The sequence below is a fragment of the Periplaneta americana genome, chromosome 5, assembly GCF_040183065.1.
Source record: "Periplaneta americana isolate PAMFEO1 chromosome 5, P.americana_PAMFEO1_priV1, whole genome shotgun sequence".
Lineage (NCBI taxonomy): Eukaryota > Metazoa > Arthropoda > Insecta > Blattodea > Blattidae > Periplaneta > Periplaneta americana.
In genome coordinates this window covers 43,890,491-43,906,372 of record NC_091121.1, presented here as the reverse complement: position 1 = coordinate 43,906,372, position 15,882 = coordinate 43,890,491, and positions in this window count along the sequence as shown.

The window sequence follows — 15,882 nt, the reverse complement described above, 5'->3', positions numbered from 1 at the left end:
GAAGAGTTGAAGAAGACAGTGAACACCTGGCTTAATGAACTGGCGGCAGAGGAGTATAACAAGGGAATTCTAAAGCTAGTGAACAGATACGACAAATGTGTAAATGTAGGTGGTGATTATGTAGAGAAGTAAAGGAAGCTTCAGTTATGTAACAGACTTTGTTTTTTCAAATAAATATTTCTTTTTTAATTATTACAACAAAACGGTCGTTATTTCCTGGATCCCCCTCGTACATTGGAAAATGTGTGTGTGAGTTATGTGTGAGGAGAAAAGAATGTATATTGGAGCCCTGACAAAAACAAAAGAGAATAAGTGAGAGAGAGAATATTCCTGCCTAATAACTTTGGGTATAACTATGATCAAAAATGCGAGCGCTTTAAATGTCGAAGCCTGTATGCCAGACGTCATGATCTCGATTACTTATTCTTATGTAAGGTCCTTACAGGCGATATTAAATGTCAATCTTTCTTAAACAGTGTCAGCCTTCGTATTCCTATGAAAGACAATAGACATCACAAACCCTTCTATATTAGAAATTCTAAATCTTCCTCGCCGGTCTCCAGATGTATTAAACATGCTAACTTACATGTAGGCGATTTCGATCCATTCAATATATAGAAGTATTAGAATATGGCAATGTCTTTGCATAATCCTTATACACAAATTGGTAGTATGAATCAACTCCTTTCCCTAATATTTTATAGTTTTAATTCTTGTAAATTAATTATTGTAATCTATGTTCTTTATTTTTTGTCAACTCAAGTATTTAATTGTACTGTACCATAGTTGTTCATTTTAATTTATTAATTGTATCACTGTGCTGGACTTTTATTGGCCAATGGCTGTTGTCCAGCACATAAATATCAATAAACAAATAAATAAATAAATAAAATAAATCATTATTATTATTATTATTATTATTATTATTATTATTATTATTATTGTTGTGGTAGTGGCATTAAATTATTTTCTAACAATGCGTATTGCAAGTCCTAAGAAGAGTGAAAACGAAACCGACCATTGTGGATGATTTTATCATAATTCCGAACAACACAGAAAATCTTTTAAATGATAAATCTGTCCGGGAAATACGTTGGATACTGCACTATACTGGGTGTTCATTTCAAAGTGTGTCATGACGTTACTGTTGATGAGTCAGCGATTTGAAGCGAGTTTCAACTTTTTGTGTCAGAGAAGTTGCCTGTTAATCAAGGCATTCAATCTGAACTTGAGAACGTGTACGGTATAACTTGAACGTCGTAGCAACAGATGGCGGCCTGTACGGTCTGTGTGCTACCATAACCTCTTTCGAACTGTTTTTTGCGCGGCCAAGTCATACGCAGGGTATTTGTTATCATCGGTTGCATACGGCAACATTCCATAACACAAATCAAATGCTCCGTGTCCATGTTGACCGTCGAAATCAATGTCAACAAATACGTAAGTAATTGTCTTAACCCTCTCCACATATCCCAACAGTAAGAAAAAAACTCATCTCAGTACATGTTTCGAAACAGTTCACATTCCTGCCATTATCGGCGTTACTGTACGTATCGGTAAGTACTCTTCTGAATGAACGCCGTACTTGCTAGGCAACTTCTCTGGCAGATAAGTAATACACCTCTGCAGAAGTGTAGGAAGATTGAATTCTCTAGGCTCATCGACTAGCCACATGACAGCATACAGCGAGCCATGACACACTTTGAACTGAACACCCAGTATTGTATGTCGATATACAATATCTCCACTGTGAGCAATGCTTGGTTTCCGTCCATTAGTGAGAGGAAATTTCTGCAAGCCTCATCTCTTGACTTATTCTAACTTCTCCTTCCTCATCTCCCCTCTGCTGCTCTCAATGTTGTCACGACTTTTCCTCGCAACCCCGTAAACTCGCCAAAACTACCCCCTTCCCACAATCTCGAATAACCCTGTGTTCCATATCCTCTCCTCCGCAGTTAGAAGGAGGGTAGTTGGGGTATGATTTAAACCAGGCCTTAATGGAGCAATAAATACGGATGGTTTCAATACTCGGGCCAGAGGCAGCAGTGCTATACATTACAAACATACTACAAGCTTGATTCAAAAGGCAAGCATCAGGAGGAAGAAGAAGAAGACCTCATCCGAGGTGGACTACTCGACCCCATCTCTCTTTCTGTCTCGCCTTGTTCTCTTTTTGAATTATATGTAGAGAGAGAGCAGCATGCAGTAGCGGCTGGTGGTCAAAATAATGAGTGTGCTACAATCTCTATATCGGCCTACTGCATACACTTATATGTATTTATCTTAATTTGAGATTCGCCTAGTGACGAAATATGAAGTCCATACGACGTTCCTTCCTACTGCAGAACTTGTCAATTACCTTGGTGTTAAACGTTAAACCCCTCAATCTTGGACATTATACTCTTTTCTATTGACAGTATTGCAAGAGCAGTGAGACGATCCTGGGACATAGTGTTCCTTAAAAACGTTTTTATGCGTTCAAAGCAAGAAAAACATCTTTCTGGCTCAGCAGCGGTCATTGGTATTGTAACTAAAATATTTAACAACTTCGTTACTTCACACAATGGATTCTGTGAATTGTTGGAGGCTATGTATTGAAACAATTGAACAGCTCCATCTAGATTTCGGAAGTCGAGTCTTCCGTATAGAACTCCAAGCTGTGTCTTTAATATTCGTTTGTTCAGTATAGTATAGCTGTTGACAGCACTTCAAGTTCGCGTTCACGAAAATTATGCAAAAAATTGTAAAAAAATATTCGCTGTTTAACAATTTTGTTGTGTCTAGGTAGCTTAAAGACTGGAAACGACTCGTCGTTTCCTGAATTATACGGTCACATACTTCCCCTGGTAGATGGCGGCAGCAGTCGGACATTTGAATTACCAAATACGTTGTAAATAGTTCCGAGTTCTTCCACAAACAAGCATTCTTTCGTTATGCTTTACTTTTACAATCTCCAAGCTGTGTTGTGCTGAAGCTGACTACAGCACTTCCCCGCGTAAAAATAGCCAATCAGAGCAGTTATTTCAGCTTCGCACATGCGCATTAATTGTCTACATTCTCATAGAGTTTTGAGTAGCACAACGAACCCCCTGAGGCACCAAAGAGCTAAGAGCGAAGACTAAACACTCTATAGCGCGTCATGAACATAACCACGGGAAATTGTCAAATGACAGATGAAGTACTGTAGTATTACAAATACATCATTTGAGCAAAAATTATCATTGTGCTGTAGCACTGTAGCACATAAGGACGGGCCGCCCCTGGCAGCATGTGGAGTGGGGGCCAATGATTTCATAAATTGTGTGTGTTCTATCGTATAATGAATCCTCGCATGATGAATAGGCTATGCAGTTGCCATAGAAATTGCTGGGCTCTGCCCGAATTTTTAGTGATAATCCTTGTAACAAGAAAAGGGTTGGCTAACTATCGTGTAAAACCTTATGGGTTTTGTTGCATCGCTTGTTGCTACCTAGCCCATCAGAGATCGCTAGCAGTGTTTGTGATTGAAGAGAATTCATCGTGAACTTGTCGACGGTCTTTTCCTTAAAAACATCTGACTGGAAGTAGTACACAAACCTGCATGGCATTTATTTTGAAATCATTTTCACGAAACCAAGTCTTAAAGGATGCGATAATTGTGTGACGTCAGACATTTAATAAACACAACCCATTAGGTGTACGGACGATTCCACCTATGTGAACGTACTGTGGACAGAAAACATAAAGAAAGATGCTGTACATGTTTTATATTGTGTATAAGCAACATTCAAACTTGTCTTGTATAAAGTGTAAAAATTATTAAGTTACAGCTTCAAATACTATAGCCTATGAATATTCAGTTTTGTCAATATAATGCTGTATGTGAAAGTATCAGTACTTCATTATAACGATATAAATAAATTTAGTTCTTAAAACAGATTTTTATCTTACTTCATTTACTTGGAATCACCAATGACCTCAGTGGTATTCAATGTAACAGAATATTTCTGGCAGTAGGAGGGTTAAAAATATCGTCGCAGAAACTGATAAGAGCATAAATGCACATATTTTTGACATGCAACGTGTATTTTAAAGCAATTTCTTTAATTCACCGGTTCTCCACCATACCACAGTCTAGCATATATACAGTCACGAAGCTTGAGTTGTGAGGGTGCTAGGAACAATAGACTGTGTCGGTGCTATTTCGCATTGTCTGTAATGAGACGATAGTAGCGATCCTAGTGGTTAGCAACTATCTATGGATACATATTTACTACGTATTGAGCTTCGTGACTGTATATACTAGACCGTGATACTACAACCATCCTCTCCCCATAACAGAAAATAACGTGCGGAAGTCTCTTGCTATACCAAGTTTTGTTAGTCCATCGCTGAAGGGTTGCATGCTGCGTTACCGATCAACGCTTAAGATTTTTTTATATTTCCATTCTCTCTGGGAAAACTTCTAAGGTTGTCATGTTCGGCGTCGGCAAACAGGAAGATGTTCCAAGGCGAACGAAACTCGGTCAATAAATTAGAAGTGTTTGACTTGTGACGGTCATGCAAGGAGCGGTGGCGATCCATCCCAGTAACTTCAACAATTTTTAATCGAAACTTATTATTTACTGTTAAATATTCTCTCCCTCTCCGTTCCACTGCTGATGAATCTCTGCGGTAGAGATTCCATTGAACAGCATAATTGCGTGGGTAAACGGCTTATGTCGTCTGACCTTGATGAGCATGTTTATGATCATAATATTCACTAAGAATGCTAAACAAATCTCAGTCAGCTGGCAGCTTCGTAGCATATGGTATGTTCTGTAAGATTTATAGTCGTCTGAACACAAAAAAGACGGAAATTATGAGATGGGTAGGTTCTGTGACATTTATAGTCGTCTAAACAAAATAAAAAAGAGATGGAAATTATGACGTGGGTTCGAATCCTGGTAGGTTCTGTGAGATTTGTAGTCGTCAGAAGACAAAAAAGACGGAAATTATGAGTGGGTTCGAATCTTAGTAGGTTCTGTGAGATTATAGTCGTGTGAACACAAAAAAAAAGTAAATTATGACATGAGTTCGAAACTTAGTAGGTTCTGTGAGATTTATAGTCGTGTGAACGCAAAAAAGACGAAAATTTTGAGAAGGATTCGATTCCTGGTAGGTTCTATGACATTTATAGTCGAGTTCTGTGAAGTTCTGTGAGATGTGTAATCGTCCGAACACAAAAAAAAAAAAACGGAAATTATCACGTGGATCCGAATCTTAGTAGGTCCTGTGAGATTTATAGTCGTGTGAATACAAAAAAAAAAAAACGGAAACTATGATGTGGGTTCGAATCTTAGTAGGTTCTGTGAGATTTATAGTCGTGTGAATACAAAAAAAACGGAAACTATGACGTGGGTTCGAATCTTAGTAGGTTCTGTGAGATTTATAGTCGTGTGAATACAAAAAAAAAAAGGAAATTATGACGTGGGTTCGAATCGTGGTATGTTCTGTGAGATTAATAGTTGTCTGAACACAAAAAAGAGGAAATTATGAGATGTGTTCGAGTTCTGGTAGGTTCTGTGACATTTATAGTCGTCTGAACAGAAAAAAAGACGGAAATTATGACATCGATTCGAGTCCTGGTAGGTTCTGTGAGATTTATAGTCGTGTGAACGAAAAAAAAAAAACGGAAATTATGACTTGGGCTCGAATTCTGGTAGGTTCTGTGAGATTTGTAGCCCTCTGAACACAAAAAACGGAAATTATGACTTGGGCTCGAATCCTGGTAGGTTCTGTGAGATTTGTAGCCCTCTGAACACAAAAAACGGAAATTATGACTTTGGCTCGAATCCTGGTAGGTTCTGTGAGATTTGTAGCCGTCTGAACACAAAAAACGAAAATTATGACTTGGGCTCGAATTCTGGTAGGTTCTGTGAGATTTGTAGCCCTCTGAACACAAAAAACGGAAATTATGACTTGGGCTCGAATCCTGGTAGGTTCTGTGAGATTTGTAGCCGTCTGAACACAAAAAAACGGAAATTATGACGTGGGTCCGAATCTTAGTAGGTTCTGTCAGATTTATAGTCGTGTAAACACAAAAAAAGAACGGAAACTATGACGTGGGTTCGAATCTTAGTAGGTTCTGTGTGATTTATAGTCGTGTGAACGCAAAAAAGACGAAAATTTTGAAATGGATTCGATTCCTGGTAGGTTCTATGACATTTATAGTCGAGTTCTGTGAGATTTGTAATCGTCCGAACACAAAAAAAAAACGGAAATTATGACGTGGGTCCGAATCTTAGTAGGTTCTGTGAGATTTATAGTCGTGTAAATACAAAAAAAAAACGGAAACTATGACGTGGGTTCGAATCTTAGTACGTTCTGTGAGATTTATAGTCGTGTGAACGCAAAAAAGACGAAAATTTTGAGATGGATTCGATTCCTGGTAGGTTCTATGACATTTATAGTCGAGTTCTGTGAGATTTGTAATCGTCCGAACACACACACAAAAAAAAAAAAACGGAAATTATCACATGAGTCCCAATCTTAGTAGGTTCTGCGACATTTATAGTTGTGTGAACACAAAAACAAACGAAAATTATGACGTGGGTTCGAATCGTGGTATGTTCTGTGAGATGAATAGTTGCCTGAACACAAAAAAAAGGAAATTATGAGATGTGTTCGATTTCTGGTAGGTTCTGTGACATTTATAGTCGTCTGAACAGAAAAAAAGACGGAAATTATGACATGGATTCGAGTCCTGGTAGGTTCTGTGAGATTTATAGTCCTGTGAACGAAAAAAAAAAACGGAAAGTATGACTTGGGTTCGAATTCTGGTAGGTTCTGTGAGATTTGTAGCCCTCTGAACACAAAAAACGGAAATTATGACTTGGGCTCGAATCCTGGTAGGTTCTGTGAGATTTGTAGCCTTCTGAACACAAAAAAAAAACGGAAATTATGACGTGGGTCCGAATCTTAGTAGGTTCTGTTAGATTTATAGTCGTGTAAACACAAAAAAAGAACGGAAACTATGACGTGGGTTCGAATCTTAGTAGGTTCTGTGAGATTTATAGTCGTGTGAACGCAAAAAAGACGAAAATTTTGAAATGGATTCGATTCCTGGTAGGTTCTATGACATTTATAGTCGAGTTCTGTGAGATTTGTAATCGTCCGAACACAAAAAAACGGAAATTATGACGTGGGTCCGAATCTTAGTAGGTTCTGTGAGATGTCTAGTCGTAAAAAAAAAAAAAAAAAAAAAAACCGAAACTATGACGTGGGTTCTAATCTTAGTAGGTTCTGTGAGATTTATAGTCGTGTGAACGCAAAAAAGACGAAAATTTTGTGATGGATTCGATTCCTGGTAGGTTCTATGACATTTATATTCGAGTTCTGTGAGATTTGTAATCGTCCGAACACAAAAAAAAACGGAAATTATCACGTGAGTCCGAATCTTAGTAGGTTCTGCGATATTTATAGTTGTGTGAACACAAAAAAAAACGGATATTATAACGTGGGTTCGAATCCTGGTATGTTCTGTGAGATTAATAGTTGCCTGAACACAAAAAAAGAGGAAATTATGAGATGTGTTCGATTTCTGGTAGGTTCTATGACATTTATAGTCGTCTGAACAAAAAAAAGACGGAAATTATGACATGGATTCGAGTCCTGGTAGGTTCTGTGAGATTTATAGTCGTGTGAACACAAAAAAAAAACGGAAATTATGACGTGCGCTCGAATTCTGGTAGGTTCTGTGCGATTTGTAGCCGTCTGAAGACAGAAAAAAACGGAAATTATGACTTGGGCTCGAATCCTGGTAGGTTCTGTGAGATTTGTAGCCGTCTGAACACCAAAAAAAAAAAACGGAAATTATGACGTGGGTCCGAATCTTAGTAGGTTCTGTGAGATTTATAGTCGTGTGAATACAAAAAAAAACGGAAACTCTGACGTGGGTTCGAATCTTAGTAGGTTCTGTGAGATTTATAGTCGTGTGATTACAAAAAAAAACGGAAATTATGACGTGGGTTCGAATCCTGGTATGTTCTGTGAGATTAATAGTTGTCTGAATACAAAAAAGAGGAAATTATGAGATGTGTTCGAGTTCTGGTAGGTTCTGTGACATTTATAGTCGTCTGAACAGAAAAAGAGACGGAAATTATGACATGGATTCGAGTCCTGGTAGTTTCTGTGAGATTTATAGTCGTATGAACGAAAAAAAAACGGAAATTATGACTTGGGCTCGAATTCTGGTAGGTTCTGTGAGATTTGTAGCCGTCTGAACACAAAAAACGTAAATTATGACGTGGGTGGAATCCTGGTAGGTTCTGTGACATTTGTAGCCGTCTGAACACAAAAAAAAAAAAACGGAAATTATGACGTGGGACCGAATCTTAGTAGGTTCTGTAAGATTTATAGTCGTGTGAATACAAAAAAACGGAAATTATGACGTGGGTTCGAATCCTGGTATGTTCTGTGATATATATATATATATATATATATATATATATATATATATATATATACGTCTGAACACAAAAAAAAGCGAATTTATGAGATGGATTCGATTCCAGGTAGGTTCTGTGACATTTATGGTCGTCCGAACAAAAAAAAAAAAAGACAAAATTTTGACGTGGGTTCGAATTCTGGTAGGTTCTGTCAGTTTTGTAGCCGTCTGAACGCAAAAAAAAAAAAACGGAAATTATGACGTGGGTCCGAATCTTTGTAGGTTCTGTGAGATTTATATCCGTGTGAACACAAAAAAAAACGGAAATTATGACGTGGGTTCGAATCCTGGTATGTTCTGTGAGATTTACTGGGTATAGTCGTATGATCATAAAAAATACGACGGAAATTACGATTATGCCTAGGCATTCGATTTTAAGCTAAAATATATTGTGTTCTTGAATAGATAGAATCGTATTAAGGGGAAGTATAGGGAAATAATGCAGAAAAAATAAGAACATCCACTTTTTTCGCTTACATGATCGTAATTATATATATATATATATATATATATATTTTTTTTTTTCAATATCCAAATTTATTGAATCCTATTTTATCATAAGGTATATATTAGGGTTATAATTAAATATATTTCAGATACAAATAAGGACACAAGTGTTACTAAGGAATACATATAACTTAAGAGACAGACAGTTATATAACATTCAAGTAGGATATTATGTAAGAATGTAGAATATATTACACACAGAAACATATATGACATAAAAGCAGACGTAGCCTATTACATAAAATTAATACATATGACATAAAACATATTATATATAAATAAATCGTAATTATATTTGAGACTCCTTTAAATTATCTAACTATATAAACAAATGTGGCCAAATATAGGTGTGTTAGTTGAGAGAAATGTTTTTTTATGCTGTTTCCTCGCCTTTAAAATTTTAACCAGTTTACTGAATAAAAAAGCTCCTTTCACAACAGTTATTGTCACATTGGTCTGAAACTTCTCATAGAGGTCAGTTAATTGTTGATAAATACATTTTAATTATCATTTATATTAAATACTAGCCGTACCCGTGCGCTCCGCTGCACCCGTTAGAAATAAATATAAAGTAATTGCGTAATTAAAATAGGACATTTGATCCAGGGACCATTCGTGTTTGATATAAGGATAAATCGTTTATTATGTTACTTAATTTAAATTGTATTTGTATAATTAAAATTCGATCATTTTGATCCAGAGACCACTCATTTGGTCATAAAAATTATTTTCGGAAATACAGGAAACGAATGTACAGAATAGCCTATCAAGTTTTCTGTGCATAAGAAGCTATTTTAATCTTACCTGTTCTCGATTCACTCAGAAGTTACTGTAATAACATTATAGCATTATGTCCATCTAGAGAAACTGCACTTTCCAATGATGAATTAATAATTAATTATACAAATCGGTTAATTTAGCTTCTGGTATTACTTCATACAAACACAGAAACATTCTCTGTAGGCTATCTTTCATAGCTTTCGATTGTTGCTGTCCAAGGCCCCTTATAGACGAAGTCATTTGTTTTTTAATTCATTACACGGCCTTAGATGGCAGTTATTTTAATTTTAAAACTCATTTATCTCATTAAATATCAGTCCTATCAAAATTTGTCATGGAATAAAACTTATCGCAAATTATTTTTAAGGAAACGTTTGTTATGTAACATTTTTCACAAAAATCAATAATAAGCGAGATATTTCGATTTATTTAATTCAGGCCCCCTTATAACCCCCTTTTAAATAATGGCCTAAAATCTAAGTTACAACGAACTTAATTTATATTCCAATTTTCATCGAAATCCGTTCAGCCATTATCGCGTGAAAAGGTAACAAACATACAGACAGACAGACATACAAACAAAAATTTCAAAAAAGCGATTTTCGGTTTCAGGGTGGTTAATTGTATATGTTAGGACCAATTATTTTTGGAAAATCGAAAATTACCAGAAACATTTCGGCTACAGATTTATTATTAGTATAGATGAATATTAAGTTCCTTCGGGGAATATTCATTTTGCCCTTAAATTAAAATTGGCTGTAATGGTAAATTCATGAAGTGTGAAAATTTATTGTGACTATCTTTTTAGACTGAGTTCACAAAAATCTAATTAATTTTTATTCCCATGACTATTTTCAAGCTTTTGAGCAAATATAAACTAAACATTTTGTAAACTTTGACGCTATGAACCTTTTTAGTGACGTCAATATAAAATATATTTAAAAATACAATTTCAAATCTATTAGCCCAAATGGCACCAAATTTTGTACAGATGATAATACTGTAGCCTGTCTAAGTAATTTAAATTTTACAAATTTTGGCACCATTATTAATGCGGTTAAAAATGCCGGAGAAAGTGATTATGTCTGATTAAGTGGGGATGTAGAGGTTTGAGCACTAAAAAATGAGGGAAATTCAAAATTTTTTCTCAGCAACTAATGATTCTTTCATCTTGCAATTGGACATGCTCAGTATTCACTGCTTCTGCAATAATGAGGGGCGTTTTCACAAAACCCGTTATCTACAAAATCTTTTTTTCAAGACAACTCTTTTCTAAAATACACAACTGTAGATACCGAGTTTTGAAAAATCTATTTTATTTCAAGATCAATTTAATGATATACTTACCAACTTTAGCTTAATTCTGATAGCACCATTGGATTCTTCTGACCAAAAAACATAAGGATACGCTAAAACCTCAAAATTGAAAAAAATGTAGATAACGAGTTTTGTGAAAACGCCCCTCAATTATAGACCATTTTCGGATTTACTAAAAGTTTCACCATTATAAGTAATTATCACAACAAAAAATTACCGTTTTTGTGCACTGATCTGCAGTTTTTATGATAATGTCCACAAATATGAATATTTCTGAGCCATTATTTTTTATATTTATTCCTGAATGTCAAATGAACAATATGAACTACAATCTTTGTAACGTCTTCAGTAGAAGTGTTTTTTTTATTTCTTATGAGAAGTTAAATTTGTAATGTTTTTAGATAAAAAAAAACAAAAATAACTATAAATGTTACAGCTATCTTCTGATTGAGGTTCTGGCTGATATGTACTTCTATTATCAGGCAGTACATCTCACTTGATGATATGTGTCAGAGGAAGAACAATTCTTTGTATGCATCTGAAGTCTGACTAGTGTAGGTAGTCGGCGATGTATGTAATGGAGGGGAAAAGTATTTGGCCATCCTACCACATTATCTTCTGGCCTAGTTGTCTCATAAGTGGTGCCTTATTGGTGTTGCTTGTGAGATTCAGACCTGTCTTCGGACAGTTGACTAAACAACAACAAATGTTACAGCAATAATTGTAGTTCATCTTGTTCACAAGTATGAAAGATTGTTGCATGCAAAATTTTACTGCGATATCTTAAAAATTTACCGAGTTATCACAAAAACTGTTTTGAGAAATACAAGTTACGGGAAATTAGAGTTAAACATTTCTTATGTGTGGAGAGCTAAATAAGCGCACGTTTATGGTCATTTTTACCAAAATATTGTGTATATCGTAAAAATTCTTTCACTGACATAAAGATAAATGTCCAATCTTTATATAAAAATAATTTGAAGGATGACTTTTTACTCTCAAACCTGTATATTCCCTCTTAAGCATGAATTATTTTCATAAATTAAAATATCAGCGATTTCCATCTAAACTACTGGCAACACAGATTTTATTATTTTCGCCATCTGTTCATAGAAGTGATAACTAAGCAAGGCACACTTACACCAACATATTATCGATCGCTATTGATAATTTGTTCGTGTAAGTGTGGCTTCTTTAGTTATTACTTGTATGAATAGATGGCGAAGATAACAGTCAGTGTTGCCAATAGTACATAAATATACCCACATTATAAAATCCAAAATTTCATTCCCCTTTAATGGTTGTAAAACATATTAGATTTAACGGGAAACCGCTGACATTGTCTATCAGAATAATTTATACTTAATCTACATAAAAATATTCCAAAATACTTTTTCACCATTTCCAATAATAGGGTCTCTGTTGAGAATTAGCGGAACTATTTCAAAGTTTGTCAATTTGTTTTATGGGGAAGGCTGCTGAAACAGTTCATCCATCACCCATCAGAAGTCAGTAGTTACCAAGTGAGAAATATGTAAACAAAGACGTTTTATAGTTTAACTGTACTATACAAAATATGAATTATATTTTGAATAAATAAATAATGCAATTTTATGCTACTGTTTTTCACTCTATTATTTTATGTATTAATATTTTAGATATGTAGAAGTATATATAATTTAAGTATCAAGACTATGACACTAGTGTCACTAATTGAGAACTATCGGAACTATTTCAAAGTTTGTCAATTTGTTATATGGGGAAGGCTGCTGAAACAGTTCATCCATCACCCATCAGAAGTCAGTAGTTACCAAGTGAGAAATATGTAAACAAAGATGTTTTATAGTTTAACTATACTATACAAAATATGAATTATATTTTGAATAAATAAATAATGCAATTTTATGCTACTGTTTTTCACTCTATTATTTTATGTATTAATATTTTAGATATGTAGAAGTATATATAATTTAAGTATCAAGACTATGACACTAGTGTCACTAATTGAGAACTATCGGAACTATTTCAAAGTTCGTCAATTTTTTATATGGCGAAGGCTGCTGAAACGGTTCATCAGGAGTCAGTAGTTACCAAGTGAGAAATATGTAACTATATTATACAAAATATGGATTATGTTTTGAATAAATAAATAAATAAATAATGCAATTTTATGCTACTGTTTTTCACTCTATTATTTTATGTATTAATATTTTAGATATGTAGAAGTATATATAATTTAAGTGTCAAGACTATGACACTAGTGTCACTTATTGAGAACTAACGGAACTATTCCGAAGTTTGTCCAATTGTTATTATCTTTGGTTCTGACTTATCTCGTGGTTCGAAAGTTCGCTTATACCAACGAGCACATTCTGTGCTCGTTGGCTTATACGATCACAAAATTCTTAGGGTACGTACACGTTGGAGCAACGATAAACGATAAAGAAACGATCTAGCGACGCTTTGGTATCATCAAAGAATCAAGTGTTCATATCGGAGCAACGAGAACGCGGGAAGCGAACATTTTGATTTATCAGTAGAAGATATTTCATACATCCATTTAATGAAAGAGGATATATAGAAAATATCAGCTGCTAGGTTCAAGGTTAATATGACGTCTTAAATACGTACAAAATTGAACCCGTTTCTCAGCCCAAAGCTAGTATAAATTCATTATGATGTGATTGGTTCTTGTGATCACATAACGTATCACGAATAAATACACAACTGATCAACTTGTCATTATCCATGATAATTAATTTAATATGCAGAAATAATCATAAATCGATTAATATTCGGATATATTGATAACCACCGGTCATTACACAAACTAAAATTATCTTAATCAAAGATCATATGAACGACAAGAGTGAAGAAAATGGAACTTTTCTTTTTCGTCGCTTTTATCGTGTATCTTCGCTTTTGTCGTTACTCCAATATGCACACCTCAATGACAATGCATGCTTCAATTCTCTTTGATATAGCATCGCTGCTTCTTTTATCGTTTATCGTCGCTCCAACGTGTACGTACCAGAGCCTTCTTTAGTTACAAGCCGGGGCATGGGTAGGTTTGGCAACGCAGAGTGGAGGCGGGAGATTTTAGAGTGATATTGTGTTTGCTCATTGCTTTAGTTATACGTAACGCGTATTTTTTCAATATTACTTCATGCACAAAGGTAAGATCAAGATTCAGATAGTGATGTAAATTATTACGGGTTCGAAAATAGTGCTTTATTGCAATCAATTAGCTATACTTCAGAATACGGCGTAAGTAGGCTACTTACATACAAAGGCTGCCACTTAAAATAATTACAAAAAAAACATGTTTTTATTGATAGTACGAAGGTAAATAAATAAATAAAAAAGATATTCCTTGCACCGAAAATAATAAAATCAATAATGCAATAAAGACGTAAGTTCCTACGCAGTATTCTTAAGTTCCATTCAGTTAACAAATTTGTGGCTAGCAAATTGACAATGTTTTGCGACTTAATGGTGTATTGTATTGTATTGTATTTATTAACATTCCATGGTATTCATACATGCTTACAGCTACAATATGGAACAAGTCAAAAAACTTAATACTATTATAAAATCTTAATTTATAGTCACAGTCTAGATTAAATATATACAGACGAGATTTACAATATAGTCTACTAGTACAACACATAGTTTTAGTATCAATTTCATGAAGTGTTATTGAATGTCATGAATTCACCTACAGAATAGAAGGCGTGAGAAATTAGGTACTTCTTTAATTTGGCCCTAAATAATTTTATGTTTTGAGTTTCATTTTTTATATCGATAGGGAGGCTATTAAAAAATTTTACTGCCATATAACGCACTCCTTTTTGATAGCACGATAGACTTGCCGATGGAGTATGAAAGTCGTTTTTTTGACGTGTATTTATGCTATGTACTGTTGAATTAGTTACAAAGTTTTCACGATTACTTACGAGAAAGACTATTAATGAAAAGATATACTGACAAGCCATGGGCATTATTTGTAGTGTTTCATCTGTTTCAATGGTGTTTGGTTTGAACTTGGCCACTGTCACCATAACGTTAATGTTCTGAATTATTTGTTGTCAACTTTTTCTAATATAATCTTAAATAACTACAGGAAACAAGTTAAAAATGTAAACTATGCAAAAAAACAACATAAAAAATTACAAACAAAGGAAACTATCGACATATAACAAGATATAAGGATGCAAATACAGTTAGGCCAATGAGTATAAAGGTCTACGAAAAAGTGCAGAAACATATCTTTAATATATGTAACATAACACATTATTATCTACTAAATATGTGCCAATTAGCCTAAACTGAGCGAACTTTAATCTTGTAAATACGAAGTGAAAAGAAAACACTTTTATAACTAATTACAAAGAAAAACAAACAAGCTTTGGAAATCAGCACAGTTATATACATCTACAAACTACAAATGGTTGTGATAAACAGCAGGTATTGTGAGTCTTCAACAGAACTACTGAACTTCTGGTGGGAACAGAAAATAGGTATTTGCAAAGAAACTCAGCTGAGCGACTTTATTGATACACAGCAGGCGAGATCCTACAACTCTCCCTTGAACAACATTTCTGCCGGACTGCAAACCACAAGTAAGACTATAAAAATGCAGTTTATAAAATATTTAATGTCTACAAGAATGGTCAATCACTTTCTGTCATTATTAATAACAGTAAAAATTGTCAAAGACTGCAGCCATATTATTTTCATTTACTGTCTTGTTTTTATCGCCAGCCACTTATAATTAAAAAAAAAATACTTTTTTTATTGATGGTACAAGG